General features: G+C 38.1%; 1 protein-coding gene across 1 annotated transcript in view; it reads left to right on the forward strand.

The window, feature by feature from the left end:
- Positions 1–16,007, forward strand: part of gnai2a (guanine nucleotide binding protein (G protein), alpha inhibiting activity polypeptide 2a) — a 54,855-nt gene that overhangs the window by 1,422 nt on the left and 37,426 nt on the right. The gene's annotated exons all lie outside the window — the stretch shown is intronic.

Raw genomic sequence — 16,007 nt, forward strand, 5'->3', positions numbered from 1 at the left:
GACAATTATTGGTGTGAAATGATCTGTGTTTAGGTGTCATCTGTGTCACTTTTTGGCTTTATATACATACAGTCAAAAGTAGGTGCAATTTATGTTTGTCTTTAAACTGAATTAAATGGGTTTTTGGGGGTATCCACACTTGATACTTAGAATTTTCTAAGTCAAAGAGGAACACAACAACTTGAATGTGGAAATCACTCTTCCCTTAAGTGATGTTAAGTGTGACTTTTGGGGGGGAAGGGTTGAGGGAATGTTTTGACAGTGCCTGTGACCACTCTCAACATCCCATGTGGTGCGGGACGGCCACACACACATGCTCACGCTCAGCATGCACTTTGCCCTATCCCGAACAGTGTTTTGACAGAAATGCAGGAATTCTGTGGGGGAAATGTTTTTACAAGGCTTACAGTCCAAACAGAAGCCAGTATTATCCACCCTAAGCCAAAGAAAGTGTTGAGAGTAACATTTTTGGCAGGGGATGTGTACTGTACCCTTGGAGAAAGCCTTATATTGAGTGCTAAAGGATTTTGCCGTTGCTTTACTTTACAGTTTACCTGTAGGGCTCTGTTTACTGCACACAGTAAGGAAGTGTACAATTGCATCAATCCCTGTTACCTTTGTTTTGGCTGTTTATTCCTCCTTCAGATTTTAAATACCAAACCAGACCTGTTAATCATCATTTATTTTATCTGTCCCACACCAGCAACCTGGATTTCAAGGTTCCTCCATAAACAGTGAGTCAATTTCTTTTCCGACTGACGGACTCCTACTGTTTAGGTTGCAATGAACAATACAAATATTCCCCTGTAGGGTAATCATTGTCAGTTAGTGCATTTAATTGTAGGTCTTGAAATTGTGTTGGCTGTGCACTAATAGCAGACATAAAGTGTAAACACTAGGTTAGGGATTTGAGTCACTGTCTACCGAGGTTCAAAATGACGCACAACTAGACAAGTAGCGCATAACTTTGAAAATGGGAAATGACATTTTTGGTTCCCCTGCGCTTGAACGCAATTTCAATGAAATGTCACCGACTACTTTCTAGGACGGTCTGCTCAGTCTAATCAAAACTCCTTTTATTCCCCAAAATCCCATAGCTTTATTAACCTGATATAGCTTGGAAGTGGTTCTGTCACTATCTGCCCTCAAACCGTAAAAAATGTCTCTTACGTGCTAAATCTCACATGAAGAGACGCATGTTTTCCACCCCTCTGGTCTTTCCAAACTTTTGGTTCAGAAGGGAGTGTTGCCTGGTTTGGATGAGGGACTTGCTTTCTATTTTTAGGTTGATGCAGATGTAGGAAAAAGTTGTATTTCAGGCTCTAAGAAATCTGAGTTGAGGCCTTAAGGATTTCAACATTGATGAGTCTCTCTCTGAAGCTCTTTCAATAAAAAAAAGTGTGGACTTATTTTTATTTCCGTAATTCCAGGAATATCTTATTCTGACTGATCTTCATTTGATCTTTAGATGCGATCTAATCAGGTTTTCTGATTTTGTTTAAATGTGGCCAGTCGCTGAATTCCAGCACATTTGTTTACTCTACTTTAATTCCTGGATTTTTCATTTTCTTCATTTTGTGTGAATTTTGCTAGCATACTGAAATAGCTGCTTATGCTTCCAGACTCATAAGCTTAGCAGTAGCTCTCTGCATGGACAAGTCTGAACATCTCAGGAGCTTTCATGTCTGCATGCTGATTTTCTGCGACATTAGCATACCAGAAATCTTTGTTTTTGGCGGGTATGTCTGCAAGCAGTCATGTTAGAGCGATAATAGTCCAAATGCGTATTTCATGATTATTTTCGAAGCAAATCTAAAGCATCTCTGATCTGTAGATGTTTTATTCGCTGTTCTTCCTGGATCTTGGGCAATTATTTGTACAGCCAGTGTACTCTGTTATGCTTCTCTGGGCACATTTGACAGGTTTGACACAACCTGTTAAAGTGATCCTGGATTTAACCACACTTTTGCCTCTGTGCCTTAGCCATCGGGCTTAATAGTGATGATGTTTGTGATAAGTAGAGCGAGAATAATACAGAACACGAACACTCTGTGTGCGTTTATTTTTTTTTACTCTGCTACTGTACTGACAAATAAATGCTCAGAGGCATTTGGCAAAAGGCCTTAAAACAAACAAACAAACAAACGAAAAACCCATTAAGCCTTCATGTGCAGGAGAGATGACTGAAGCATTGTTACTGCTCCATGTCATTGTGGTTGTAATGGTCATTCACCACATGGAAATCGCGCTTTGCATTTGCATGCTTTATTTACCATCTGTGTTGGTTGCTTAGCGGAAAAAGCCGCCCGGTCTGTTTAAGATACCGCTATAAAGATGTCGCTTGTCTAAATGCAGGTTAGGTGCCTTAGATGATTTACGTATTTTTATATACAAACACATATAAATAGATTCAGAACCAAGCTGATTTTTTATGTATTGGTGTGTAGGTATAACATAGGTTTGGGCTTCACTATATGATTACAGGGTGAGGTAATAGCAGCTTGTGCGTAGATGTGGGTGCGTGGATATGTGTATGTGATCCCTAAGTGCTACTAACTGGCTTCTTACTTTGTATTTAGTAATGGTTCAAAGAATGCCCCAGCTCAGCATGCTTTTCCATTTATTGTTATAAAGTGGAGCTCAGGTTTAGCTGGTGGGTTTATGTTTTAAGGGAATATGTGCATATCTTTACATAAGAGTATGTTGCAGTTCATGTTGGGCAAGTCTGTTCTCGTCTGTCAAATTAAATTTTTTACTGTTGTTTAAGTTAAAGTATGTTAAATGTCCTTAAATTAACCATTTTGCACACACTGTAAAAACATTCTGTAGAAATTACAGTATTACTGGCAACAGTTTGTTCAAAGTTAAATGAAAATGAAACATTTTGTGTTAATCTTCTACAGCAAGTTACTGGCAACCAGCTGCATAATTACAGCTAATTTTTACAGTGCACTGAAGAACAGCAATTCATAACGGCATTATATACTTTTAATATTTATTGCTGTTGAATATAATCGTTTTTACGATGCATCACAATACTAAATGTGAACCATTACTGCCTCGATGGTTAAAAACAAATGATTAATTATTAAAAAAGCAGTGCTCACGTCTCTTTCTCGTGTGCACACGTATCTTTCTAGTGTGCACGCGTCTCTCTCTCTCTCTTTCTTTTTTCTCTCTCTCATTCTCTCTTGAGCATGCATCTCTCTCTAACTATTATCTATCGATCTCAGACATTTTTTATGTCAGAGAGCTCAGTGATCCGTCACCATGTGCTCAACTATTTCCTCCAAGCAAGGTCAAAATGCTCATTGAGTCCCAAAGTCTCGGTCTAGCTGTAGTTATACACTAATTCCTGATCATGAAATACACATAAGTTTATATTATTAAAAAAAAATCTGTTTAGAAAAAATCTTTTTGTAGAGAGAGGTCAAAATATTTGCTGTTGTGGCCAAAAAGGACCAGTGCATTGTTTAACTTGACTTTTTCGACTTGACTTATTCAACATTAACTCTGGGGCAGTGAAGTGTAACGTTTACCTAGAAAGTCCACTTGGTTCCTAGAATTTCCTTCTTGGAGAGGTCAACAGGTTTTGTTTAATATATTCCCTGTACAGTGATTTTGTATATTTTAGAAAGATTATACCTAAGCTTTGGATCTGGAAAAAGACTTTGACATCTTGTGAAAAGCTGTTTTTAATGTCAATCGGGAATATATTTAAATTAAAGAGGCTTTCTTTTTTATCTGGCACATATGAATAGGTGAATTAATCAGTAAGCTATATCGCCTTGATCTCCTTTAAATTGTTTCAATGTTCCTTTAATGTTAATAATCCCAACTTCATTTTTGCTGTTGAAACCTCATAGTGGTTTAAAATTTTTTTTAAATGCATAGCAAGATCTCCTTTTCTTAATGCTAATAGGATTTTATCAAGCATTTACTTCTTATTTAAATAGTCAAGCTCTCAATTTTCATAAAGGAATGGTTAATCCAAAAGAAACCAATTTGCATCACCTTCCTGACTTTACAAATCCATATGGCTTTCTTTTTTTTTTAAAGAACAGAAAAGGATTTTTAGCAGATTACTATTTTTCATATAACTAAAGTGAATTGCATGTGTGCTTGTTTTACAAGAAAAATTTACAATAAAGTATGTGTATTCTTCAAAATCACCCAAAGCCATTTAATAGCCATTTCTGAAGACGAGACAAAAATGTAAATAATTTTTCAACTTGTGTTTGCGTCTGTTGACACATATAGCATTTTAAATTTGACATCAGACGTCATTGGTTCTCATCTGTCTGATGATGGATCATCATGTTTCTCAAACCGTTTTATCCATATTGACAGGCCATGTCTGAATAGATGTGAGGCAGGGTAAACCATGGCAGTTGATTTTTTTTAATTTTATTTTCTGTGGGTTTTGGTTGCAAATCCAAACTGGGTCAACATCCACTGAGGAATGGATGTTGACCCAGTGTGTGCATGTGTTTGAGACAGAGCCAGTGTTTTGACAGTTGTTTTGGATTTTATTCATACATGTCCCCCATCCAAATACATGCATTCTTTCCATATCGATGGAGGAAAACAATTGTGTTGATGATAACAGGTTCTGCAGACTACCAGTCTCTTGCATATTGGGATTTCCCTTTCTGGCCTCTTTTATTTTCTCCAAACTGATTTGATTAAATTCACTGCTTTCATTTAAGCATGATGCCATATAGGGTCTGAGAACTGAGAGTTGCTGTCCCTTTGTGAGATAATATCTGCCTCCATTTTACACAAGGCCCAGAAATCTGACTTTGGCCTGCTCACCTCCATGTGGAAACTCAACGTTCTGCCATGCTACTGTAAGACCAATAGGAACGTTGACATAGATGTGCGAGATGCCCAGAAATTAGGGTGTAGGGCACATGGCTGGCCATCTGTCTATCTTTGTGCATCGGTGGGACAAGATGACGTTGATTTGTTACAGGACTGATTTGCTGATGCCAGAAAGATGTATCAGATTTTTGCTATCGAATGCATGAAGCAAGATTAAACATGTTGCATATGCTTTTAAACGTGCACACAGCATACATACTGACACACTGTCATTCTGAGTGAATAACTGGGGGTCCATCCGCTCCACTGAGACGCCTCTGTTTGTTTTTTTGCTGTTTGTTTACTTCAATCTGACACATAAGAACTAGCTTTTATAAACTTAGTTGACTGGGAAAGTACATTGAAAAAAGTCCTTGTGTAGATTCCCTGACAGAGGTGGCTGAAATGCCCTGACCAGAAGTTCATAGCCTCTTTTACGTCACTAGGAAGGTTAAAGGCCCCCTTATTAGGATTACATTCACTGGCTTGCCTCAGGAAGCAGCTGACTATAACATTACGTTTTTAATATGCAGCTTCCTTTTTGCTGTAAATTATGATATGTATTACTAAATTGGGGTGCCTTATTTGTGTCCTGTGGGTGGAAGGTTCTCCTTTTGTGGGTTGTTATATGTCCTTTTTAACTAAAATAAACATACTCTTTATAGGGATATTAACAGCGTTGATTTTTGGTTTGCAGATTTGTGAGTTATATAATGGTTATGTTCTGTATTGCAAAAAATCAAGTAATTTTTCATAAATACTATTTCACGCTAGGCTGGGCAATATTGACCAAAATTTATATCTCTGTAAGTTCTGAATGAATATCGGTATTTTCTACACAGTGGAATAAATGTTTAATTACGTGCAAGTCAAAGCCTCGTGTGAGATGTCACAAAAACCTTTATTAAAACAAGGTATGAATTTCCTCCCTATTTGAAAAACTACAGCTGAACAACATGCAAGCTGCTGGCTTACGCCTGCCCAGCCCTATTTCATACGTCACATTATATAAAATAGGTTGTGAATCATTTTGTTGACTTTAACAAGCAAATTACTGCTCATCTTCTACGAGCTAATAAATATTTGGATTTAATTCAAGGGGGTGATATCAACAGAGATCTTATCAAGCAGACTATGATCTCCAATCACCAATACTTGATCTAGCATGCCAAAGTACAACATCATTCGATGTTTGCCTTTGTGACAAATATCGCAATTTGTTGACATCACAGTCCTAGCCGAATAAAGGCTCGTCACAGCTTGATATTAGTCACTGACTTCTCTTTATCGGTTCATTAAACTGGTCTATCTCCTACACAGTTAGGCAGAGAGGGAGACCGCGTGGTGATGCAGCACTGGCAGGTCTTTGTTCTCGAGTATGTGGGGCATGTAGAGATGGTGCCAGCCGCTTGGGACAAGAAAGATCAGCCGGCTCGGTCTCAGAGGTGCAGGGTGGAGGGAGTGAAAATGAAGAACCCTAAAACTCCCATTTCCTTTTCAGCCTATTGCTCACCCTCGCTCGCCCGCTAATCTCCACGCCTGTGCTTACAGAGCTATGCATAAATACGAGGCGTTCGTTAGGGAAAACACGTACGCCAATGAACGCTTGAGCGTTGGTGAGTGTCATGTATTGAAGTATACATTAGCATACTCTCTAAATTCATGTGTTTCTGTGGTGTTCTGGTGTGGAGTGGTGATAATATTGGATTTCCAGGGCCATGTGGCCAGGCTGAGTCTGATTACGTTTACACGTTCGTCCTGTCCTCATGTTGATCCCTAATTGGTGTAATGTCTTCGTTTTCACTTTTGATGTAGTGGCTGATCAACAAGCACAGCTTGTGCTTATGCCCCTCACTCGGCTCTCTTCTCCTCATTTGCTCAATTCAGCTGTTCAGGTTGTATTGATTTTAATTATTGTGGAGAGGCTGAAGATCAAATACGGTCATGTCATTGCCAATAACAGTAGCCTGTACTCCCAAGTCTGTTTGTTAATGTGTTATGGTTAGGTGTATTTTGGTTTTTATAAAATCTCTGGAGTCATTTTATTGTATTCTCAACCCCAGAAACCGTTTGTAACCCTTGTCTTAAAAAACTGGTGCTGGAGGAATGATGTAATTTCCTGCTCGGTCCCCGAACCACTTCCTCTTATAGGTAGTGGTGCTATCCCTTTGTTCATTCGATTCAGGAAGCGAACACGCCCATCCTGTTAAACGATTCTCATGGTAATGCGCACAGATTTTATTTGCCCCATTTTTGCTGTGTTCATTGCAAGCTTGCCACAAAAAGTTAGAAACATTTAAGGTGCCTGACCATAACTGTCATTGATTGGCTAAATCACTTTTTTAAACTCGTTTGCTACAGCGTCACAGTCTATAGTTGGGTCCAGTCTAAGGGCAGTGTTCAGTCTATAGTTGGGTACATTTTCCATTTTATATTCACTAAACTATTTGATCTTGATGTCAGTTATGATTAAGGGTTGGTTTAGAAGTTTTTAGTTGACTATATAGGTCAGTAAAGTAGTAAAACTTGTCAATGATTCCTTTTGAATTTAAGTACTGAAAGCAGAAATGTTATTAGGAATTTAGCTTTCCTGTTTTACTGAACATCTAACCCTAAGTTGTGATCACTTCTCCCTTTCATCTGTTTTGAAGCACGTCACATGCCCACATCATAGTGCAATAAACATATCCGCCTGTAAGCAAAGATTAATCTGTTCTTATTCTGTCTCAATATCAGACCTCAACGTCAGTGGTGATTGATCAGAAGTCTGTATGTCTTTTTCTTCCAAAAGCTCAACAAAGCAATTGTCATTATTATTTTCTATCTGTGTATTGCAGTACAGTAAATATATAGACCTAATGCATAATTTATGGCACGTCAATGTTTTGAATCATTCAACTTTTTGTAGCTTGGTATGCAGATCCTGATAAAAGGCAAAACTTGTCTCAAATAGCATGGACTTATTATATTAACATACATAAATGTATATATCATACATGGATATTAGGAAGGGCTTTCAGTGCTAGATATTTGATCAAATTGATTTGCTCAATTGTTCCTGTACTAAAGTTCAATCCTGAGTTAAAGTCTACGTGTGCACATTCAAGCTTTGGTAGAGAATTAAGCTTTTGCAAGCAGCCAAAAAAAGAGGAAATGCTTGAAGTGCATTACAAGACTTGTGCAGTTTCGTTTGCATGAGCAAAACTTTTCACTTCCATCCTGTTTCTTAGGACCAAACACACACATGTTTAAATCAAAGTGTTTGTGTGTTAATGATAGTATGTCTCGAGAAGGGTGTTTGGGTGACACATGTGTAATTATATACCATTGATTGTCACCTCTGGCACAGTCAGGGAGCTCAGCTGACGTAACTGTTGCTTAGATCTGTTCTGCAGGAACCGAGGATTAGATGAGCTTCAGGAAGGCTTTCATGTTAGAGCAATAGCTTTGTGGGCAGCGATCCAACATATTGCACTGGCATTGCTTGCAACCCGAGTTTGTGTTCTTCCCCAATCCTGTTCCCCTCTCTATTCTCCCCGTCACTTCCTGTCTGTACTTCACTTTCCTGTCTGATAAAGCCCCAAAAATTCCTTTAAATACAACATTTTTATAAAAGGAAGGCTTTCATGAAAAAATCGCAGTGCTGTGCCTGTATAGCTGATAAGGTAGGGCATGGCGCCCAGTAATGCCCCAGAGAGCTGTTACACACAAATGCACAGGCTTTCCCTTTGTGCCATCATACACATGAAATGCCCTTTTTCATTGCTTTTTTCCTTTTCGTCCAACTGTTGATTGGAAAAACTGGAAGATGTTACGCGTCTATATATGTGTATGTTGTCAGTCATAAACGCGCTTGACATTTTCTGTACTTTTCCAAACGCCCATATGATTTGTGTTTGGTAAATAACAAACTATAAGCTGCACTCCTGTACCTACCATGGTTGGTTAGTTATGCTCTCTTAAGTTTTATTGCTCATATTTTAGGTTAGAGGTTTGTTTAAATAATACCTCAAAATATGCAGCTTATATAGGAGAGGTTAGGGATTTTGCATGGTGAATGATTAAACTATATACTATTATAACGGTCATGATACAGATTATCACTGTGAAATTAATTCAGAGTGTGCAGAATTAAAGTTGAAGGATGATTTAAAGACTTTCTGAATCCATTAAGAGATTCATTTTAAACTCATCTGCATGAGCAGCATGTTACTGTTCTGCTATAATAGTCACTGTGGTGCCCATGCAGGGGTAATTAAGCATAGAGCGCAATGAGGTGTGCATCACTGGTCGGCTCTCTAGGTTAGAAGAGCTTACATCTGCCTCCATCCTGACACGGGTACATTTAATCTCAAAAACTACACAGCATTTGATGGTCACAATTTTTCTGAATGGGATGAAAATTTATGCAAACTTAATGACCCATTACCCAGTGTTTTACATGCCTTTGCCTTCTTAAAGGAGAAGTTTTTCAGACCAGGATACAAGGAGATAATAAAACATAATTTTACTTGGGGGAAGAACAATTTATGAACACGACTGGCAAGACTGCCTCAGGCCCCTTAACCTGCTCTCCGACTCAGAGACTGATATCCCACCACTGAGAGACACTTCTCCAGCTGGAGTTGGGCGTTCGGTTCAAATTTTTCAATGTCGTCAGAAGTGACACTCAATTCAAAGACTTTTGCGATTGTACCTTGTTTTCTGTCTTACACCACTTCCTGCTTACAACTTCCTGCTTTGATCCAAGGCAAATGGCAGAAGAACCACATCAGTATGACTCACAATCCTGTCAAGCTCTGACACTATGTTCCCAAGATAACGCTTTAGTTAGATTGTTTTTTTTTGTTTTTTTTTGATACATGTAGTTGGTGGATGGTGAAAGCTACAGCTGTCTAAATCAGCGCCCTGTTATCTCGGGCAGCCGTGGCTGTCATCAGCCTGCTGCTGAGAGAGTGATTACAAGATGGATTAGGAAAGAACTTTGGCTAAATGAAGGGAAAATCCCTCAATGTTTGATTAGACAGGGATGCATCGGAAAGACAGGGTGTTCAGATAAAGTACTTACTGCTTGACAAATAGCTAAGACAGGATAACGAATTACAATAAACGTGAATAAGGTGACTTGATTTGATATATTATCATTATTATTTTTAACACTTTATGTTACTGTGTTAAACGTTACAAGAAATTATTATAGTAAGAACATAAACTATGCATAGTTACTAACCCTAAACCAAACTTACCCCAACTTTATAGTAAGTACATTATTAAGCATTATTATTCAGTACTTAAATGCATAATTTCTCCTTAACAAGGATGCCTTAAAATAAAGCATAACCTTATTTTTAATGGTAAGTATCCCAAAAAATAGGATCGCTGTTTATACCAGGAAAGGGATAGTTCACCTAAAAAGGAAGATATTTTGAGGAACTGTTTAAAATTGTCAAAATAAGTACCCCAGATGTCACTGGGGCAGTGTCTTTTAAAAAGATCCTAATGTCTACAATTAGGTACAGATATGTATATATCTGGAACCAATATGTACCTTTGAGATACTAATATTTATCTTTGAGGTACTTGTATGTACACTTTGATACCAATGTGTACCTCCTGAGGTACTAAAATTAACTCTATAGGTTCAAAAGCTGCACTTTTTAAAGGGTATAATCCCCTAGGGTACATATTTAAAAAAAAAATTTTGACGGGTAGAATTTGAATTGCTTCAGTTAGGGACTAAAATCATAACATCAACAACAAGGCAAACAAATTGTGGTTCTTTAAATCCACATTTAGTAACTGATCAAAGCCCAAAATGGTCATATACTGTATGCCATAGAAGGATAGCGAGACCTGCTTTTCTTGGAAAGGGGGGAAGAGTAGTGTAAGACAAATGGAAGGGATTTCAGTCAACAAGGAAAGATGAAGGGTTAACGAAAGGGAAAGTGTGTTTTGGTTTGGAAAGGGTTCCGAATGCAGCTGGGGTTGGCCTGTAGTACTGAGGTCTTTGTGATTTGTAATTATGTCGTTCTCCACAGGCCTGTAGTTTTGTGCTCTGCCGCAGAAAGACTCTTTGTGGGGTAGCATGACGTGAGCAGACTGAAAACCATAAAGAGAGAAAGAGAGCGAGAGAGAGGGAAGGATATAGTAAGGCAGCCCTAAAGGATCCACCCATGTAATGAAAGTGTTAGTGAAAGGTAATGCAGCAAAGATTTTCTCCCCCGAAGTTGTCAAAGACTGTAGAAACAATCTGAACTCCGCTGTGGTTTTGTTTTATGCGCTGCAGTCTCAGCGAATCCGATGATAGCTGATTAAAAGTTCTGCCCTGCATGACAGAGAAATTATGGCACTTCATAAAGGTTTGCCAAGATTGGAGTTGTTTGCCGCTGTACCTTTGAATAGTATATGTCTCCACTACTACCGGGCTAATTATTAGCTTAGGGCAGCTGTGTTTCACACCAATCCAGCAGCAGGAGATGACGACAAGAAGATCAATGGCAGGAAACGCAGCCACCTGATTGTGGAGTAAGATGCATTTGTGTGAGAGAGAGAAATGGTGCGAAGAAACTGCTTGGCGCTAATCTGTGAAGAAAAGGTTCATTAGAGACACATGCAAAGCTTTGTTTACATCTTTCAGTCCATTTTTTTGTTATTATTTTAGCATATCAATGCCACTTTGTGTATTATAATACTGTAACTACTTAAAATAGTTTGTGAGTAAAACTAACATTTGGCAGAGAGTTTTGTATTCTGTTGTCTTTGCCCTAACAGTAATAACATTCTTATTTGCCCTTGAAGTTAAGCTTTATTGTTTAAAGTTGTATTTTTAATAACCTGCTTAGTTAATTTAGAATTTCTAAAAAAATACCATTGTGTGTTTATTATTAAGCAACTGTACGACATGTACATGCTTGTGGACATGTACTAGAAAGGAATAGGGCACTGGGGTCATGTTAATGCCTGACTTTTAGCCCTCATTGTGTGTGTGTGTGTGTGTGTGTGTGTGTGTGTGTGTGTGTGTGTGTGTGTAGTTTGAATTACGACACTTTAACCTTGAATAGCTTGGATTTCCAACACTCGCGTGCCGGCTATAAAATGGTTCTTTTACTCCAGACAGCCACGACTAGCTTTCCCTCTGGAATACATACAGCTCTCGTCTTACATTGATGTTTAATCACAAGGTTTTCTTGACATTACTCACTAAAGGGCCGTTCACATTATAACGATAACTACAACTATAAAAATATAGTTTAACAAATCGTTTTGCATCAAAGAGAATAGCTTTCACACCACAACTATAACAATAAAAATACAATGAACGAAATCCTCGTGATCATTTGCTGGGCGATTGTTTTCTTTTTCAATTGATGAGCGATAAACCATTGACAGCCAATCAAATAACTTCGAACTTAAAGTGCACGCAGTACAGATGACACTGTGGAGAAGCTCATTGCTGAGGTCCATAATATGAAATTATCTCAGGTGTCCAGCGATGATGCAATTGCTGTGAAATTGACTACGGATTGCTTTTAATTCTACTACGTTCACTACATCAAAAGGTAAGATATAAGATTACCTACACAAACTACTTGATTCACTGTTTACAGTTAAGCAAATGTGACGTGTTAAGGAAATCTGCTGGTTACCTGCTGTTTACATGCAACAATAACAGTTTATTTATAGATTAAATGACGTGAACAATTACAAGCGTTTTTATTAAAGGAAATATGCAATATTACTTAATGTCATTTAATGTAGTTAGCATTATAGTTCTTGTTATAATAATTGTGAACAGCCCTTAATTCTTGACATTCCTTGCTTTTCTAAAGACTCTTTGCACTTAGTCCTTCTAGTAGCAGTATGTTGAAAAAAGAAACCCAGTAGTTTTGTGTTGGTAGAATTCATATATTTTATCGCCATTCATTAAATTAATACTCTGATTGGAGTGATTGAATACATTTTTGTGGTACTTTTTTGTCTCATTCAACTCTGAGAGTTGCACTGGTTGTGCTTCATGTTTGTTTTGACTCACACATAGCAATGCAATAACAGTCACACATAGCAGTGTAATGTTGTCTATCGCTCTACTGTACCATTTTGGTTTTTACAGTGTAGATTGCAAACTCGGGGTTTATTTTGTTATCACATTGTAGTTTTACTGAATAGTTAAAACACTCACTTGCATAGCTGACTGTGTTTATGTAATATCGTAAGTTGATTATTGTACTTACAGTAAACAACTGAATGATTTTGGCTCATTGACGTCAGAAAAAGTGACACATTGTCAGCTGTTGCGATATTGAATCTGGTCGTATACAATCGCAAAAAAAAAATCCCAGCAATTAGTTTTCTTTGTGCAATTTTCCACCCTGAATAGTTCTGAGGTCAGTGATGTATTTATTCCTTAAGTTTTCCCTTTCGGTCTTTTCCTGAATTTCAATCACACATGCACGCACACACACAGAGAGAGTGAGAGAGAGAAAATCACACCTCAAACCCGCAGAACTCCCTTTTCAAATCAGTTTTCCTTGGATTAGCTTTGTAACCATGGATACCTCTACAGGAAAACTGCCTCAAAGGGCTTGTCGGCACAGAACTTTCATTAAATAAAATTAATTAACAGCTGAAAACTTAAGTGAGATTACTTATGCCAATAAAACGTGCTTCTGGTTTAAAAAGCACGTCTTGTTTTTTCCTGACAACTTATGTCTTCAAATTTAATGTTGTGGGTAGTTAAAGGAATACCAAAAAAATGCAAATTTTGGCATTTATTCACCCTTATGTTGTACTCCTGTATGAGTTTCGCAGGCGATGCGTCCACCATAATGAATGCAAAATTGCCCCGATTATAAGTGAACTATGGCTTTGTGTAGTAAATGCCGCTCCATCTGAAAGCAGGTGATGGTGATTTTCTGCTTATCACGGAACCGGCTTTACTGATGAGATGCCCAATGACAATCACATGCAATTTATCGTGCAGCCCTACACTCTAACTATTGATTTCTATAGTATTTGTTTTTCCTACTATGGGAGTCGATGGGTACTGAAAATAAATAAATTATATTCTAGTTCGTTTTCATAATTTTCTTTGCTCCTTATTGTTATCCACAGAGCCAGTTGCACATTTACTGCCAGTTTTGCTTGTTTAAATGCAGTACACTTGCAATGAATATACATTTTTAGAGATGTGTGTTGAGCAGAAAACTAGCGTATAGTCTCCTTGAAACATTGACAGAAAAGTCTGTTTCTTCACATAGACACTCTCAGGTTGCTCTTTTTCCCTTTTGTGTTTGGGGTTAAGTGAAGGTGTCTAAATTTTTCATGCCCTTGGCTCTCTGAAGTGAGTTTTCCAGTGCTGACTGACATTATAGGCTTCAGCTTTGTACACCTAAGGAAAGATGATTGCCAAGACCTTGCTTTGGGATAATGGGGTTAAACCCATGCGATTATCAAAAACTGCTCCAAGTTGGACAATAAGGTGCAGAGGTAATATAAGTTTTTAGTGTTATCAGTGTTAATGCTTTTCAAACCGTAATGTGGGGCAGATATAAGCTGTGCCATGCTAACTGTCATTCAGAACAGGAAGGGTTGGGTAGAACCCTCACGCTGGTTTCCTGTTAGGCAGGAAGTGTGTTTGAGTAGTAACACAGTTTCACCGTAGCAGTGATCCAAAGCAAATAGCTCTCCACAAGGACCAACTGTGATGAATGAATAACAGACACCAAACCACATGCACTATCCTTCAAAAGAACTTTGTTGGGTAGCGTTATGCTTGTAGCTCCTTCAGTTTTTACCCCTGAGGAGGTGCTGAATTTGCTTTTCAAATACATTGTAAATTGGCATTGAATAAGTCCGTTTTGATTCTTCGGGAGTCTTGATCCAACAGGCTGACATTGAACAAAGCTATGCCTGTTGGGAAAATTGCTCAAATCATGATTTGGTTTTTTAAAGAACTGTAGTTGTGACATCATCCTTTACCCGGAAAAGTAGTAACAAAATGTGCAAGACAGGAGTTTCGGCTTTGCTTGTTGGCAGGAAGTGCTTTAGTTTGGCAATGTTTTGGGAAAACTCATTCTTTTGAAAGTCATGTTTAGACATGTCAAGACCAGAATTAACATAAAGTAATGTGGGAATAATCATCATAACTGATAACATTTACTGTAAAGTGCTGTGACATGATTTTAATCTTTATAAGGCTTGGACCAAAAAAAAAAACATAACTCAGATGAAATTAAAGATATAAAGGTCACTGTTATTTTAAGTCCTCATCTGCTGATTCATTCACCATGGCGATTTCTGGAAATTACATCTTTTGCTTTTATTTACATTGGCATGAAATGTATAAAATTGTAGGCGATTGGGGAGACTGTGTGGATGGCATTTAAAAATGCTTTGCTGGTCACAGTATATGAGTCTCTAAAGGTTATCGATGTATGTAGCTGACCCTCATGAGGGAAGGATATGATGCGAATGAGACGGTTGTTAACGCCAATTTTCTGTTGATTCAGTGCTATTTAGACTTTGCATGTAGGATCATTTGTTTGCACTTCTGTAGATTTAAAGTTCTTCTTCCTCTAAAAATATTTGGGTACAACAGTATACAATAAGCCTGGATGTCTTTAAGCGATAATGTAAGTTACTACTTTAGTCACTATTTGGTGACACAGTGTTCTTTGACTCAAAACCTCAACTTCCCTTCATCTTTGCCTCGTAGGCTGGCACGTTAAAGCACACCTCTTCCTGTTCCCATAATAACACCATAAGAGTCACTTCGGTTTGTTGCTCAACAAGCTCTTTAATCATGTCAGAGATTTTACTTGCTAATGGTAAATGACCGTATCCATCTCTCTGTTTGTTGTGCCCTCAGACTTGTGTTTTCACAACGAATGAGGACAGAGATAGCGATCATTTGCTGAGGTAACTGCCGAGGACTATGAGGCCCAGAAAGCGTATCCGGCTTTCAATCATTTTCAATCATTTTATTTTTTACTCGCCGGTCAACTTTGGCCAACCCGTGTCATGGAGAACAGTGGATGACACGCCAGCATTGGGACTTTGCTAACCATCAAAATCATTTAATGGAACAATTTCTATAAAAAGTGCAAGCCTTAACAAAGTTAGCCACCTAAACATAGTCAAGAGGA

The sequence above is a fragment of the Paramisgurnus dabryanus genome, chromosome 14 (genome assembly GCF_030506205.2).
Source record: "Paramisgurnus dabryanus chromosome 14, PD_genome_1.1, whole genome shotgun sequence".
NCBI lineage: Eukaryota > Metazoa > Chordata > Actinopteri > Cypriniformes > Cobitidae > Paramisgurnus > Paramisgurnus dabryanus.